The sequence below is a fragment of the Gossypium raimondii genome, chromosome 1, assembly GCF_025698545.1.
Source record: "Gossypium raimondii isolate GPD5lz chromosome 1, ASM2569854v1, whole genome shotgun sequence".
NCBI lineage: Eukaryota > Viridiplantae > Streptophyta > Magnoliopsida > Malvales > Malvaceae > Gossypium > Gossypium raimondii.
In genome coordinates this window covers 36,804,486-36,823,415 of record NC_068565.1, presented here as the reverse complement: position 1 = coordinate 36,823,415, position 18,930 = coordinate 36,804,486, and the positions used below count along the sequence as shown (strand labels likewise).

At 33.1% G+C, this 18,930-nt stretch overlaps 1 long non-coding RNA gene across 7 annotated transcripts; it reads right to left on the bottom strand.

Moving 5' to 3' along the window:
• Positions 1-3,665: 3,665 nt before the first annotated feature.
• LOC105785716 (uncharacterized) lies at positions 3,666-7,864 on the bottom strand. 7 transcript variants are annotated; one of them, XR_008197851.1, is made up of 3 exons: positions 7,070-7,816; positions 4,455-6,972; positions 3,666-4,380 (listed from the first exon to the last, which is right to left on the bottom strand). It is a non-coding gene; the product is annotated as an uncharacterized LOC105785716 (long non-coding RNA). The 7 variants fall into 7 exon arrangements; XR_008197854.1 differs by having other exon boundaries at positions 3,666-4,075; XR_008197852.1 differs by having other exon boundaries at positions 3,666-5,302; positions 6,910-6,972; positions 7,070-7,811.
• Positions 7,865-18,930: the final 11,066 nt, after the last annotated feature.

The following is an 18,930-nucleotide window of genomic DNA, read 5'->3' as shown; positions in this document are numbered from 1 at the left end:
TCTTTGTATTGTCATTTTATATATATTTCATCCAATAACATAAACATTTCATATCTATTTGGTATTCTTGTATTTATTGATAAATGTTCTATATATCATACTTTACGATTTAGTCCATTCAATGCCAAAAGTTATTCTTTTCACATTAATTCAATCAAAAGAAAAATAATACAATACAAACATAACAAAAATTAACATAGTATTGAACTTACCTAGTAAAAACAGCAACAAGCAAGACATTGAGGACTAATCCAGTAAATTTACATTTTCTCGATTATCCTTCGATTGATTCAAATCTTGATCTATACAACTATTCATTTCAATTTATTAATTCTAATTACCTTATATTAACATATGAAATGCATATGAAAGTTCAATTTTACTTTTGAGTGCTCCTTAAAGTTTTGCATTTTATTCAATTTAGTCCTTAACATCGAAATTGCTATAACTTTCAAATTTGAGCTTCAGTTTTGAAATCAATCTCAATTTAATCCTTACAGCTCCTATTATCTATAATTATAGAAATTTAACATCAAATTTCAAATTTATGCACTTTAGTCCCTATGTTTAAAAATTAGCAATTAAACTTTACAACCTAGTCTTTTTCATTTCTATGCTTAAAATATAACAAAATAACACCAATTTCATCAAGTATTCAACAATGGAAACTTTTGAAAATTTTAATAGTTTTACAAATTGGTACCGAGCTTGCCAAATCAAGTTCCCAAGACCTCGAAAGCCTATAAATTACAAGAAAATGACTAAACTGAACTAATCAATTGAGGGACTAAAGCTTGAACGAACCCTTTGGTTTCTTAGCTATGGAGAATCAGAGAATTAATAAGAAGAAAGGTATTTCTCTGTCTTGTCACATTATTTCCTTTATTTTTTGTTTTATAATTATAACATTTTAATATTATTTTCTCATAAAATATCATCCAACCGTCCACCATAATCTAAAGTGGTCTATTTGTCAATTAAATCCTTATTTTAATTACTAAATAAATCCTTTAAACCTTTGGCCAATTAAAAATCTATAGCAATTACTCTTTTACCACTTTTACAATTTAGTCATTGTACCTTAATTAACTACCTAATTGGCAAAATTAAAAGGCCAAACTTTAATTAAACTTTATATTAACATCGTTAATATTAAAATAATAATATTTACGGGATCAATCATCAAAAATGGGTTCCAAAACCACCATTTTCGACACTAGTGAAAAACGGGTTGTTACAAACTATCTCCATGTTGAATAAGAATGCATCCTCATCTTCCCCACCCTCACCATCAACATCGTCCCCACCCTTCGTCCTAGAATTTGCTCCCACCTGAGTATCAGTGTTTTCCCCAATCACAGTCCCTGTAGCACATATAACACCTTCACTAACAATATCCACCAAACCCTCACCAACATCAAACCCACCATTATTAAAGTTTTCACTACCTTGACCTAACACTATCTTTGGATGATCTTTAGATTGAAGGAATTCCCAATATAGGTCTACATTACCCCTCTTTTTCCAAAATTGTTATTACTTGCCTAACTGTATTGTCATCATGTATTAGGACTAACCCGTTAGAAACACAAAAATATATAGGCTTTTTAGCAACTTTTTAGCACTAATTCTTGCACTTTCTAAGTAATTTTTGTCAAATTTTATACTTTTATTATAAAATAATTAATTTAAACTTAATTTATAAAACATTTTTAATTTTGGTTATTTTATAGTAATTTTGCATAATTTGGGTTATTTTTGACAGTTTTCACAAGTGGTGAAAAATAAACTCGATAGTTACCTTGAAAGAATTAATTGTTGAGGCATATTTGAAGCAAAAGCTGATGAATTAACAACCATGGAGGACTTAAATTTATGATCTTGGACTTTCTTGAATCAATTATTTCGATTAGATTTTAATCGAAACAGCCTGAAGCGAAGAAATGGGGGCCTAAATTGAGCAAATGAAGAGGAAGGATGGACAAGCCCAAGAGAGTAGCCCAAACTGTCCCTACTTGCTACCCAAATCAGCTAAATTAAGATGATTTCAAGACTTACAAAACAAGCTAAAAATATGAAGGGGGATTTTTCATCTTTTCTAGATTTTTTATTCAAACCCCAAGCTAAAAATAGCAAATCCATTCAACCACTCCTTCCACCTAGCATGGACTGCCATATGAAGGGGGAATTTCATGCTATTTTTAGCTAACTTGAGCTGCCAATTTCAAGTATAAATAGCCCCCTTCACTTCTTCATTCAACACACATCTCATCTTTTATTCATCTCTACTCCACTTCTCTTTTTCACTCTCTTGTCTTCCCATTTTGCATCTTCTTCCCTTTGCCGATTTTTGTTCTTGAGAAAGAGCTAGCATGCCCTTTGGAGCAGTAGTAATCAAGAATTCACGAAGGCCTTTGATCGACAAAACGAGCAGAGAAGAAGAGGAGCACATTATTTTGGCTTCAAAAAATCACCCGGATTTGTTTTCTAGTTCCCTTCTCTTTATCTTTTTTTCCAGTTTATTCTATGATCATAAATATGATTACTTGTATGTTGATGTTCCTAATTTAATTAAAATGACTTAAATCTCATTCGTGTTAGATTAATTGTGTTCTATTACTTAAATTGTTAAAATCATGTTTGTATTGTTATAGGCTTTAGTAGTTTGTTCAATTAAATAAATCATGCCTATGTTACACTTGCATTATAATTGTAAGGTAACAAATGAATTTATCATTAATTAGATTGAAATTATAATTAATTGACACAATATTTAATTGGTGCATGTTTAATCTTCCAAGGTAGTGAGGGTTAAATTTAGCGATATATTAAACAATGTAATCACCTTGCATAACTTATAAGATTGTTGTGATTATAAATAGGAATATATTTAATTCACTTTGTCTTATACTTGCTTATGAAAATTGATTGATTAATCTAGCATAGGAATTTGTTTTGAAATATTGATTAATTTAATAAGCTTGTATGTTCAAAATACCAAGTTTCCATGAAATTATTCATAACAACATATTGATTAAATAGTAAAATTAATCTAACACACTTATGTCATATTGATTAAAACCATTTTAGAAATCGTCCATTTGGAATTTTATTTTTTTAGTTAATCACTTAGTTAATTTTTAGTTTTTATATCACCTCTTTCAAATCAACATATTTTTCTTGACCAAATTGTTTAATTTTACGTTTCATAACTATTCACTTGTATAGTCCCTGTGGGTACGATAACTCGACATACTTGTTACTTTATTACTTGATACAGTTGTGTACACTTGCACATTTCCGTCCTTCCACCCGTCCCCATTAAAGGCAACATCTAGGACCCTATAATAAGGATATGGTTTAGATTCATATCCTAAGTCTTTCACATTTTTTATGATATCCTAGTAGTATAATAGATTAGGGTCTACTTGGAACTTTTCTAAGCTATTAGCCACATAGCTTAACACACACACCATTCTTCACAAGTAGAAACAAACAAACAAGCTAATGTCATACATAAATACATAAATGATGTCATACAAACAAACATACACATTGTATTCACGTAGCACTTTAACAAATATATTATAATAAATACCAATAAATAAAAAAATAGACAAGATAAATTATATTTAACAGTCATACACAAAAGACAAAATCATATCTAATGTTGAAATAAACTCATTATACAAATTTAATTAGAGACTTAAAATATAATTTAGTTAGAGGCTTGTAACACCCCTTACCAAATTCGATCGCCACATTAGTTTCCGGGGCAACTATCGTCATATACAACAATTATAACATTCAAACATACATTCAAGTCATAAACACATTCATATTAAGATACACAATCAATTCCGAGTCTTAATCGAGCTTACGAAAGCTCTTTTATTCACTCGAGCAATATAACTAAGCTAAAAAGTTTCTAATGTGATAGGGCGGTATTGCGATATCCATATCTTGGTATCGTGATACCAAAGATAGTATCCAAACTTAAAAATATATCAGATGGGTATCGTGATATTGAAAGCTTGGTATTGCGATCTCGAAGGCAGTAGCCAAACTTCCCAACCTGAGGACCAAATTGCAAAATTATCAAAACATACAACAAAAGTTACATATCCAAACTTAAAAATTATAAGTACCATACACACAACATTACATATTACCAAACTTACATATACCAATTGACATTAACCTTGACAAAATCAAGCATTAACCAAAGTTCAAACCAAAACTATCATTTTAGGTTACCATAACAACACCTATGTACAAGACACATAATCAAGTCTAAAAACGATCATAAACTACAGAGTCTATCGTAGGATAGTGTGAGCTTCGGGACGATTCGACCGACACGTTCTACAAGTCAACAATCTACAAAGAAAAAGGAAACAACGGGTAACCATATTGAATGCTTAGTAACTCCATTAGAAATTTACTCAACTTACCATGACATTACAACAATTTAAGCAATTGAATCTCATTGGCATAATCATGGTATTCCCTTAGCATCCTTATACTTCCATGTACAATTCAACAAAACAACCTATAGGTTAGTTCATAAGCATAATAAGATCATAATGCTCAAATCATATACATTTACAATCATTCCAACTTAATTCATATACAATTCAGACTACTCAATTTGCAAACATAACAATTCAGTTCATGTTCAATCATCTCAACCGTTTCATTACTGTTTAATTACCGTTTTCGCCATGATAACTATAGTAAATTGAATTTGAATACGGGACTTGTGTGCTTTTATAAGCTGACATATTTGGGTTGCTTTCACAATTTTTTAGATCAGGTTCGATGATTGCTCACACAAGGTTTAGAGAATTCACAACATATGTTGGACCTCAAATCATCATATAAACCCTTGATTAGACATCTATTTTCCTTGTTTAGACTAAAATGGTATGCCATTTGTATCCTAATCATTTACTAAGTTCACATGGGCACCGTTACCATTATCGTATCATTTCAAACCCTGTAGTCGTAGACACTCTTTTTATATTTCAAAAAAAAAATCCATATACATTTAAATTTTTCATACCAATTCAAAATAATTATAACTTTTAGATTTTATGATTCAGGTCTAATTGAAGCCAAAACTACAAATTTTACATTTAAATAGACTATCAAACAAAGTAAGAAAATTTTAGTCATAAAATAATAAAATAATGTAAATTCCATATGAACTTACGGCAAAACATCAAGCAATTGAATCTTTAAGGACTAATAAACAATTTTGTATTTTCCCGATTATCTTCAACTTGGTTCAATTCTCGATCTAAACAATAATTCATTTCAATTTATCATTTCTAAATATATTATATCATCCTATTATATGCATGCATCGGTTCAATCTCACTTTTGAATACTCCCTAAAGTTTTGCATTTTATTCAATTTAATCCCTAAAAGCTGTAATTGTCATAACTTTCAAATTTGAGTTTCTATTTTAAAACCGATCTCAATTACAATATTTTATATCCCTTTATCATCTACTATTATAGAAATTTTGTACCACTTGTTTGTGATTTTTACACTTTAATCTTTTTTATAAAACTAACAAATTCACTTTACAAATTAGTCATTTTTTCACATCTAAGCTTAAAATCTATCCATTTGACACCAAAAAGTTCAAGAAATCATCAATGAAAACTTTTGAAAACTTTCAAAGTTTTACAAATTGGTACATGTGTTAGCTAAACCAAGCTCCCAAGACCTCAAAAACATAAAAATGACAAGAAATGGACTTGAAATAACCCACCAATTGCAGAAGTAAAGTTTGAAAGCTTTGAAACCCTTTTTTTTCTTCTTAGCTACGGTGGGGAGAAGATCAACTTGAAAAATGGCCATTTGTTTCTTTAATTTATCTTTTATATTGTTTAAACTTTAATTAACCTTAACTAAATTAATTAGAGATTAGTTAACTTAATATAATCATAATTAACCACTAGATAGTGGAAAATAATGTCACTTTCCACCACCCACTAATAGGAAATGATTTAATTACTCATTTGGTTATTTATCTAATTAAAATCCATAGCGATTGGACTTATACAACTTTTACGATTTAATCTTTGAACCTTAATTAATTATTGATTTAATAAAATAACTAGACCAAAATTCAATATATTACTAAATCAAACTCCTAAATATTAAATAATAATATTTACTGATTTGATCATCGAAAATGAAATTTGAAACCACCGTTTCCAATACCATTGAAAAACAAACTATTACAAGGCTCAAATATAATTTAACTTACCATAATTTAATTATTAACTTAACATAATTTACTTAGAGACTTAAAATATAAGTTAACTTAATATAATTTATTTAAATACTTAAATATAATTTCAAACAACACTGTGTATATTCTTTTGTACAAATTGTTGGATCCATTGTTTGAAACTCATTTCTACAACCGAGATAACCCAAAACTATATATTTAACTGGATCTAACTTAATGGAAATTAAGGGAATGGATTGTAGTGTTCTTCACCATGATCACTAAAATAGACTCCAAATTTTAAGGCTTTAGTTAATTTTAAAAATTAAAACAATTGGTAATGAGTTCAAGAAACAAACTATTTTAGTATTCACTTTATTTACTTATATAACAAAACTGAACAGAAAAATGGGGAAGAAAATGTTATGTCAATATTGTACTGTTAGCTTGTCACACTAAGCACCGCATAAAAATATTACTTACATATTCATTAAACAAATAAAAAATAATTTATTTACTTTTATATCAATTGTTGTTTATGAAAGGGAATCTAAAACCTAACAAATGCACCCAATCTGATTGTCTTTTTATTATTTACTATTCAATATCAAACAAACAAATTCCAATGCAAAATTACAAATTTGGTCCAGTTGTTGCTTACCTGGCTATCATAAACACAAGCCTTTCACCAAAATCTTTACAATAAGCCCCTTCCTTTCTCAACCTAGAAAACATGCAAAGAAAAAGTTAGTTTCTTATTATTAGAAATAGTCAAAAACCCAAATAAAAGAACTCAATCTAGAAATATCACAAAAGCTTACCTACTCAACGTCTCAATTATCCTTTAAACCACTGGAATTATTCATTTGGTTCTTAAATTGAAGGAAAGCTACTGGCTTTTTAAAATAGGGTGTAATACCCAAATTTTACCCGGCCTACAAAAACAGTCTAAATTACAAGCAGGCCTATGTGGCCAAAAATGAAATAAAACAAATGCCCAAATTGAGGTGGCCCAAAATTGTCAGAAACCCTAGGGTTTCTAATCTTCAGCCGCCGCAACTATCTCCACACATCGTACCTGCACGGCAAGAAAAGAAACAAGAGTATATGGCAAGAAAATCTGGAAATCACGAATCAAGTAGATGCTAGAGAAATTTCTTACCTTTTTTCTTGTTTCATTGTTTGCTATAAAAGCGAACTCAAAACATTGTAAACAGGAGGGATTTTTGGGAGACGGAAAATAGAAAGAAAGAGATTAAATACAGATACAAAAAAATTTTCGATACATAGGTAATTTTTCCGTTTTACTTATTTGGTGTTCATCATTCTTTTAATTATTCGTTTTTTATTTTCTTTTTTTTATTATTTATTTTTCGCTTAAAATATAAAAAAATGGGAGAGGAGAAACTTACCTGTTTGCCGGGGTTACCAAGTTGATGCCATTTCCGTCGAAATCGGAGCTTGAGCATAAGGGAACGACGGCACCCAAGGGTTGGAGGAACCCTAAAAGAACAGTTTTTTTTTTGCTTCAGGAAAATGGAGACAAACATGGGTTTTTTAAGTTTTTTTTATTAATTTAAAGAAGGAACAAATGGCGCTGTTCAGTTGGGGTTGGGTCCGCGCATTTCCACTCTAAATGGGAAAATTTCTCAACAAGCCCTCCCTATTTTGCGCCATGTTTTTATTAAGCCAGTTGTTTCTTTTAATTTGGCACGAATGTTTCTACCTTGATTCATTTCAGCCCTTATCGCTGCACACCGTTTTGGGGAGGCGGATTATTTTCGATTTGGCCCTCCATGTAATTCGCGTGTCGCGATTTAGCCCACTATTTTGCTTAAATTACATTTATTTCTTGTTATTTTAGTTTTTTTTTGACTATTTGGTCTTTTTTTTTTACTGTTTGTTGTTTTTTAAATTTATTTTCTCCTTCTTATTGTTATTATTATAATTATTATTGATATTGTAATTATTATTTTCATGTACATACAAACCTTTTTTATAATATATATATACTTTTATATTTTTAATTTCAAAACTTATTTTTACTTTTGTAAATATGTACATACGTATACTTCTATTTTTTTATACATTATTCTTCATTATTTTACAAATATATATATATATATATATATACTTTTATATATCTTCTATGTTTCAGAATTTTATATACATACTTTTTTACATATTAAAATATGTATATATATTTTTATTTTATTTTTTAAACTTATATATGTATATATATACTTATATTTTAATACATATTTTATAATATATATTTTATATTTTTCTTTATTTTTAAATGCATTATATATTTTTATTAATTTCATAATCCATATTTGTATATATAAATCCATATGTATGTTTTTTATTCTTCATAATTTCAATGTATATATTATATCGCACCTTATTCTTTATTTTTCAATTTAGTTTATTTCCTTCACTCGTTTATTTATTTGTGTTTTCACTTATATTTTAAAAGAATGTTTTATTTTGCTCATCTATTTGATATTTTGTATGTCATTGATTATTTTACCTTATTTGTGTTAATTTCGTGTATTTATTGTTCATATTATTCCTATATCATTGTTGTATTTATTATTTGTTAAAGCGACATTTATTCATGCACCAAATGTAGCATTACACGCTTTTACTCGAATTTAATAATAGAAATTTTCAAAATAAATATAATACTCGTATTTAGGATTTTCAAGAAAGTTGAGCCCTAACGTATTGGGTTCCAATTTTCTTTGTAAAATCTAACAATCGAGGATTACTTTTTTAATCAAACAAAATAAAACTTGTCATCGGGAATTCAATATGTTGTGTCCTAACGTATTGGATGTGACATGTTGATTTCTCGAGACAAAGATTTTTTTAAAAAAATAAGAATAAAAAATAAAGGAAATATTGAATGTTTGAGATTTTAAGAAATCGTGCCCTAACGTATTGGGCTGCGATTTTTTCATAAATTTTAAACAATTAAATATTTTCTTAAATTTTATCACACGAGTATTTTTGGATAAACTCATTTTGAAGAAATAAAATATCGTGCCCTAACGTATTGGGTGTGATGTTTTTTGTTTCAAAATGAGGGCATCTTAATAAATAATTTAATTAAGGATCGCATTTTTCAACTTTCGACATTAAGACATTTATTAATCAACTTGGTATCAATTTTTGGGCATACGGGGGTGCTAATCCTTCCTCGTACGTAACTGACTCCCGAACCCGTTTTTCTAAAACTCGTAGACTAAAGTCGTTTTTAGGTGATCCAATCACACCTTAATAAAAGATTGGTGGCGACTCCAGTTTTCATCGACAACTAATTTTTGGTTTTTCCAAAAATAAAAATGGTTTCGACATAGGGTTTTTTTTCTAATTTGGGGTTTCGAGTAAGGTAAAGAGTTTTTTTATTAAGGTTTGTGATTGAACAAAGGTTCTTGGAAAATGTGGTTTTCAATTTAGCAAAAGGGGTTTTTTATTCTACAATGTATCATTGAAGATTTAGGGATTTAGTAAAGGGGTTTTTGATTCAATAAAAGGATTTTGACTTTCAATATAAGATTTCAACTTAAAAAACAAAAGCTTCTTGGAAAATGAGATTTCAACAATGATTCAAATGGCAAACAAAATTTCTTCCAACATTCATTGGTTGTGATTATTAAGAGAGTCTTTTTTGGTGTTTTTATTTTTTAATTTTTTTCTCTTAAAAACTAAATGTGACAATTAAGTTTGGGGTTAGAGTTACTATTTTTTTCTTTGGTTCAAATCATTTGAAATTGTAATTAAAATAATTAAATTAAATTAATTATAATAGCAAATAAAAAGCCACATCATGTAACACTCTTACTCGACCTGATTGCCGAATCTGGGTATGGAGTGTCACCACTGAACCGGGTTCATATACAAGATTAAAACTTATTATTTAAAAATTAAATTGTATTCTCTAATTATTTAAAAACCTTTACAATAGAGACAATAATTGTAAATAAAGGTTTACTGTCCCAACTTTGGACTCTTTCGACCCCATGACAAAGTCTCTAAAAGTACCCCCTTCCTATGTGCATAACACTTTACTGACAATGATCCTTGATCCAACACAGTCTGGCTTGGTCCCTCTTCGAGTTTCGTTATCCTACGAATCATGCAAAACACAGGCCAACACTTTGGTAAGTTCAATGAACTTAGTGAGTTCCTTTACTAAATTACAATAAAATAAACCCCATATTGCAAGGGATTTTAAATAGAAAGGAACCAAACACAATCCTCCCTATTAATTTTTGACGACCCTAGTGTGCCTGGGTGCCAAACATCAGTTCCACGTTCGCCTGTCTTTATTGCTGGAGTGATCACTGAGAGATATTTACCTGGTCGGCTTATGACCCTTTTGACTACTTATGGTGGGTTTTAGCTGATTTATCATCCTTACAGATTCCCACCCTTTTTTTTCTCAATTCATATTCTGTATTCTTTCTCTTCTTTACTCCTCCCATGCTTAATCGTTCTGATTTTATCCTGGCTTGTGAACACACCATAGTTCTGATACATACATTGATTTTTTTTCCATGATGTGTATCTACTCATAAGGTCTACTAGAAAGGTCTATGCATATTGGCGTTGTTATCTAGGTTCATTTTTACTGTTTCCACCCCACCCTTCGGTTTCAATGTTGTTTGGATTACTTCCTTGTATCCTGCCCTATCTCGGTATCTTACTTTTGAGGTGAAACATACTTGTCTACTATGGACTGCTTTGGCCTACATTACCTAATAGACCGTTGTCTAGGTGACCGTCTGAGTTCATGATTCCTCTCACATCCGGTTCCCTACGAAACTAGCCATTTGGCTAATACTTCCACACTAGTTTTCCCTTAAAGAGGAATAATCTTAACAGACATGTCTGTTACTCGATGTTTCTCTTCTTGCCAACTCTCTCTATCTTTGGGTTCTAACTAACCCCTCATTTATTTATGGACTAACCAGCGTACTTCGATCAACCACTAGTATGCAAGGTCCCTTGAACAGCCTCTAGAGATTCTTAATGGCAGATCCTTATCTGTGATCCTCGGTTAGACCTTATTTCATTTGCCTGTACACCAGGCACCACTGGTGCATCATCTCCCATGACTGTTCCTGGCTAGGTTACCACCCATATGCGCTACTGGCTTTCACAACTACTATTCTAGCAGTCTTTTGCCACTCCCACTATATTTCCCATTCATTAGAGGATTCTTTCGACCCATTGGTTGTATGTTATGTATCTAGACTTTCATTTTCCTTCTACTCCTCTTTCCTTGTTTGCAAAATTCCCTACAATTACCATCCTGATTATCCACCTGTGCTTATTTTCCTGACTGACTCCACATGCTTCTATAGCCGAACTATGGTCTTACTCGTAAGGTTCCATGTTTAATGTCCTGGCGGACTTCTTATGTTTACTGTCTCGGTGGACTCTCTATGTTGCCATAGCTGAGCTATGGTTTTACACCTAGTAATCCTCGTGTTTATTTTCCTGGCGGACTATCCTATATTTATTTTCCCAATAAACTATATTGGTTGCCATAGTCGAACTATGGTTTTAGACACTAGACCTCGTTTGTAGTGTCACCCCATAGGACCTTAATGCCGTTGCGGTGTTGCCCCATAGAGCTTGCTGATCGTCGTCACGATATTACTCTATGGAACCTTATAACCATCGATATTAACCTATCTTATATCTACCTTGATGCTCAAACACTGAAATGTCCCCCCACAAAGCTTAGAGCTTCGCACTAGCAATACCATATGGCGGTATCTAACAAAGATTCCTATTCCCAATTCGGAACTTCATCTATCCCATTAATAATTCCCTTTCGTATTCCATAATGAATCAACAAACATTACATGTAATTCATCAACATCTACACGCTGACAAATACTCATAAACCTATTCAACCTTATGCAAACAAGTAATCTCAAGCCATAGAAGTTATGCATCATCATAGAACCCATCCTGGACTCAATGTAATTCTATACCAAACATACAACATCCCAAAAGTAGAGTATAGAAAATCACCTGACACTTCTTTTCCTCCTCCGCTTAGCTTTTTAGAGTTCCCACTCTCATGAAAGCTAAGCATGACAACCCAAAATCATGAGTTAAACTCAGTATTATCAATTTAAAACTCAAATTTCCAAAAACATGCAAAACCCCTAAAATGGTTCTGAAAACCCTTAACTTCATTTACTTAACCCTACGAGTACAGAAGGACTAAGAACCTTACCAGCTTAGTGGATTCTCCACTTTTCTAATTCAAACCTCATGATTACTGATCTATGCAGAGCTTTCTGTAATTGCCTCTTCTTCGAAACAATCCAAGAAGGGATCAAGAAGAGAGGAAAATGAATAAAAATAGAGATGAATCCTCCCTAGAAAGTCATTCCCCAACTATTTATAGCCCTTCACGCATGGTCTTCCATCGTATAACAACCATCCATTGATAATCATTTTATCTCCCACTAAAGAACCAATTAGTTCCAATCTAACCGAACCAGAATTGGTTCTCAACCATGTCCAATTTGATCACTAAGTTTTCCTAATTTTCAAATGAAGTTGCCATCCCCTAATTATTTCGTAATTTCTGGACTTAAAAGAAACCGAGTGTGACACATCAAATAAAAAATGTCGATGTCATCAATAATACATGTGGCATTCGAGGTGGCGTCTTAGTTGGAAAAAATGGAACAAAAAAGTCAAACTCAACTACCACATCATCTTAACAATTAAAAACGAATGGTCAACGTCGGTCAAGGGGCCATTTTGCTGAGTTTTAGTAGTTCAAGTACCCAATTGAGTGAAAAAAATTAAAAACCAAGGGCTTAATTACTTTTTTTTGAAAAAGTTCAAGGGCTTTTTACACCCTTAAGCCTTTTCATTTGTACTTTTATTTTTTGAGAGATAATTGATGCTCTATAATTCGTGTAATAAAAAATGATATATATTTTTAATTTGAATAATACAAAGTTTTTACGGTAGAAAAGATAGATCTCAAAACTATACATGAATTTTTGTCATATCGTTATACTTATTTTCTCATATTGGTGTTTAATTTTTGTCAAAAGTAATACCTAATTTAATTTTTTCCCATGTTTGTTAGTTATTGATTAATCAACTATGGTCAATAATGATATGGCCCTATTACATAGCGACACATGGGAAGAAAATACCACATAAGCAATGTTACATCATTATTTATACAAAATAATTTCAAAATTAAAAATATATAATTGAAATAAAAAATTATAAAAATATGTAACATTAAATAAATAAATTTATGATTTTTTTTCAAGTTCTTTCTATTTTTTCATTTCTTCTTTTTCTTCCCTTTCCCCTCTCTCTTTTTCTACTTTCCTTCTTTTCTTCTCCCTAAAAACTCCATTGCCACCGCTAGTATTGACATGAATTGCCGCTCTCCAACATATGAAACTTAAGCAAAACTTGTTATGATTGTTACAGAAAAGACAAGAAGGATGATAGATATAAAAGGAAAATAGAAATTGAGAAAGAGAAGATTGAAGAAAGGAACGTGTGAAATAATAGCCAAAAGAAAATCCTACTCTCCCGTGCACTGTTACTGCATGTATTTAAGAAAAAACCCTAATAGCCCTAGCCGTTACAACAACTTTCATTGCAACAAAAAAGTACATAAAATAAAAACAAGGCAAAACGCCCCGTATCACTAAAGCCAAAACCCACTGCTTTGGTCCATGCAAAAACAACGTGAAATATGAAATAAAACAACCTGAAACTTTTATTCCATAATCGTTACTCTTTTGCTCCAAATTATCCTTGTCTTGAAGGATTAAAGTTTGGAAACTGTTGGAGCAACTCAAGCCACGATTCCTACGTTGAGTCATTTGGAAGGTATTTCTCCATTCAACCAAGACTTGTCTGCAGGAATGGTTCCCTTTTTTGACGATTCTTTGAACCACAATTCGGATAGGTTCTCTTGCTAAAGCCCCAACACTAAGGGTAGGTGTTGCTATGAAGGAGCTTTACCGATGTGTTTCTTCAATTGCGACACATGGTAGGTGGGATGGATTCTTGATCCTTCTGGTAGCTTTAATCAATAGGCGACTTGGCCAATCTTGGCAATCACAGCAAACAAACAAAAGTATTTGGGTCCCAACTTTTGGTTTAGCACGCGTTGGACGGTGGTTTGTCGGTATGGTTGGAGTTTTAAGTATACAAAATCCCCCACTTGGAAGTACCTTTCACTTTGTTTCTTGTGCACGTATTGCTTCATGTGATCTTATGCTCTTTTAATATGAAAGAGAATGAGCTTTTCTACCTTATCCACTGAAGATGTGCTAATTAAGTAGGGCATTATTTTAATGGCTCAATGAAGCGTTGTATTATACCACCATTCGAAAAATGGTAACCATGATGCCTAGTACCCTGGTCGTTCCCCACACATACAACAAGGTATCCTTTTAAGCATCGATTGAGAATTTCGGTTTGACCCTTAAATTCAAGGTGATAAGCCGTGGAGAAGTGAAGCTTAGTCTATAACCGTTTAGATAATTCCTGCAAAAAATGACTAATAAATACTTTGTCTTGGTTCGAAATGATACTTTCTGGTGCCCCATGCAATTTGTAGATGTTATTTAGGTATTCGTGAGCTACTGTCATGGCGGTAAAGGGATGGGATAGAGCAATGAAGTGGCCATACTTAGTTAGTCTATCCACCACTACTAAAATTGTACCTTTTGAATTTGGTAATCCCTCGATAAAGTCCATGCTTACGACTGACCATGCTTTTTGAAGGATGGGAAACGGTTGCAATAGCCCAAAAGAAGTGGCGTGGTCGTACTTGCATCATTGGCAAAACTTGCATTCTTTGACCCGTTCTTGGACATCTTTGGATACCTATTCCAATAAACAATACCAGGCAATCGATGTTTTGTTGTGTGAACCCCTGAATGACTCCCTGTAGCACCAATGCAGAAATGATGGAATAACTCCCTTTTAACCCCATCGAGAGACCCGATTACAAGCTCCCTTTTCTCCCAAGGGTGATGCCGTCCTATGACTATTTGAGGTGTAGGGAGGCTTGGTGTTGTATCTTTGTACAAACCTTTTGGAGTTTGGTGTCTTATTGTCGGGAGTCTCGAGCCCTTTCTCATAGATTTGAGAGAGTTGTACTACTAGTTAGTTGGATCAATTAAGGTGTAAGAACCTATGGTCTTTTTGACGATGCGTCTGCAACCACATTCAATGCTCCCGTTCAGTCAGTAACCACGAAGTCATACCCTAAAATCTTTGCAACTAATTTTTGTTGGTAAGGGGTGATGGCTTGTTACTCATTCAAGAACTTGAGGCTCTGATGAGCAGTTCGAATTTGAAATCATATTTCTAGTAAATATGGGTCCCATTTCCTTAATTCCATGAGGAACACAAGTATTACTTTGTTGTAGATGGAAAGGTTTTGATCCTTGGCACCAAGGGCCTTGCTAAAAAATGCCATAGGTCGACCTTTTTGGTGTAAAACAGCCCCCACCCCAGTAGCACAAGCAACGACATCTACGCAACTTGTTTGAAATTTTGGAAGGCTTCATTAGTGGTAACAATCCATTCCCAAGTCACTTTTTTGCTTAAGCAAGTCGGTAAGGGTCGCGCGAGTATGCCATACCTTTGGATAAAATGACGGCAGTACTCTAATAGACCCAAAAAACTCTTTAGTTCCCTGATGCAAGTGAGGGTTGGCCAATGAAGAATGCAATCAACTTTTGAAGGATTCATAGCTACCGACCCCTTAGTAATGACATGCCTTAAGTAAACACTTTGGTTGTTTGGCATACAACCTGTGTTTCCATAAGAGTTGAAGGCCTCCTTTAGATGAGCTAAATGATCTACCCAAGATAAAGAGTATACTAATCATAAATAAATAAAAAAACAAGTACTGACCTTCTAAGGAGAGGCTTGAACACAAGGCTCATGAGAGACTAGAAGCTTGAAGGGGCATTGGTTAGCCTGAAGGGCATGACAAGAAATTCATAATGCTCCTTGTGTGTTCTGAAGGTTGTTTTATGAATATTCGGCTCCCACATGCGAATTTGGTGATAACCTGAATGTAGATCCAATAATTCTTTGATAACAGGAATGAGAGATTGATCCTTGATAGTCATTGCATTGAGCTGTCTGTAGTTGACGCGTAGTCGCCAACTCTCGTCATTCTTTTTTACCATGATAATGGAAGAGGCAAAATAACTATTATTGTTGCGAATAATTCCTACTTCGAAGATTTCTTTAATTTTTTTTTTGTTTCAATCTTTTGCATGGCTGAATATCGGTAAAGTCTAACCTTGACGACTTGGTTTTCATCAGTGAGAGGGATATTGTGATCCTACAAACTGTGTGGTGGCAACCAGTGGGCATATCAAACACATCCATAAATTCTCTTAACATGGTTTGTAACTCTTTATTTGGTTTCCTTGATGGTAGTTTTAATGTCCTTTGTTCATTACAGGCCAAAAACAAGGTACAAGGACTTTTAGCCACTAAAGAATAGTATCTTAGGGACTGAGAGGTGGATAGGATATAGATGGAACCAAGTTGAATACCACCTAAGGAGCACAGTCGATCGTGGTGTATAAACTGCATGGTGAAAGAAGACAAGTTCCACACAATGGAGCCTAATAAATGCAACCATGGCACACTCAAAACGAGGTCACAACCCTTTAGGGGTAGGACCAAAAAAATATGTAGAAAAGTTGTTAGCTTGGGCATGCCAATTGATGCTTCAAAAAAGTCTCAGTAACTAGCCCTTTTCCATTGGCTACAGTGACCTTAATCTTGGTAGTGGTGTCGACGTGTAGGTTGGCTTTTTGTACCATTTTAATGTCCAAAAAATGGGTGCTACTAGAGTTGACCAAAATGATAGCCCAAACCCTATTGAGATAGTTGTCAACCACATAGTATTGTGTCCTTGAGAGCCTTGCATGACATACAAAGATAGCACTGGCGTTGAAGGAGAGTCTCCCTTTGTCTCTGACTACTTCAGTGATTCTTGGCAGTCCTCAAATACTTCCCCATCAGTATTATTCAAGGGTTCCAAAACTAGTTGATATAGTTGAGACTTACTGCATTTATGGCCCCTGACATACTTAGTCCCAAACTAAAAGCAAAGCCCGTCCTTCTCTTATCCTCGATTTCTACTTGCCGTAGTGTTTTGGTAGGCATCTTTTGACTAACACGATTCAGGTGGTTTGGTGGTGTTGTAATAGTGATGGGTGTTGGCCGAGGTTTTACTGTAAATAAATGGAAAGGTCAAAGGTGCCCTCTAACGCTTACTATAAGTGGTTTTCTCCCAGTATTGGTCCCAATTGTCTCCACCTGCATAGCTAGTAAATACCTCTCCACCTAGTCTTTTGGCTTGAGCGAACTCAAGTATTGCACGATGTCTGCCTTAAGGCTGCTCAGAAATATACTTTTTTTTTACAAACAGAAATATACTTGGTACATAGGGTTGGGGTAAGTGTAATACAAACTCGTCGTGCTAGTGGTCGACTGTGGATACTTACCTGAGAGAAATCAAGTCTACCATAGGGTTTCGGAAGGATACAAAGCCAAACCTGTCCTTCAATATTCTTGCATAACTCTCCCAATTCAAGAGGTGGAAATCGCCTTGCCTTTGGGTATAAAAATGGTGCCAATCTAGTGCTTTCCCTTCCAGATGCAACATCACAGTGCAAACATTTGGCCCATCTATTACCCCTTCTGCCTCAAAATATTGTTTGAGTTTGGACCACCACCCTTAATAGTCCGTGCCTTCAAAATTGGGGCAGTCAAGCTTGTGGAACTGAAACTGGTGATCGAAGTAGTCTTCATGCACATTTGAATGCAAGTTTTCGAGTGATATAACCGGTGTCACCGCTTGAGCTCCCCTTGGTGGGTTGCCCAAAACCCCCTTACCCTTATCATGTGATGAGCTTGATGCCAGAGCAAAAGGGAGTTGCTCCAAATACTACTCGAACAACCCTTGAACCTCAGATTTAAACTCTTCACGTACCCAGACCTGCCATCAACTGTAGTAGTTATTTTAGTATATTTTCGCACTTAAGGATCTTGTTTTCTAGCTATTTTAGTATTTATTATTGCATTTTCAGTATTTAGTAGTTTAGTATTAAAAGTTAATAAAGTAAGTGTTTTTAACACAATTTTGAGTGTTAGCGACCTATTACGCCGACATTGGCCTTAGGTAGTTTTAATTTGTGTAATTGAGTGTTCATGATGCTTAATTTAGGGCCAAATGGACATAGGATCGTTGTGGAGTCCAAGCATTTCAAGGCTATTTTCATCACAATCAACTTTACATGAAGACCTAGGACATGGCGAAGACCTAATTCGGGCTGTTAACACCTTTATAAATAAAATCTTAGGGGTTTGATGTAACTAAGTCGTCTTAGACGCATCCAAAATCCTCGTAATTTAGGAGTAGGATTTAGGTTTAGTTTTCCTTTATTTTTCTAGAACATTTTGTTCTTTTCTCTTGGAATCGATTTCGATCAAAGATTTCTTTTATGCAATTGCAATATTTAAGTTTATTCTCCTTTGCAAGTGACAAGATTCGTTATCCCAATCAAGAGATTCACTATTTCACTCTAAATCGATACAAATCAGGATTATTGTATATCTATTTTAT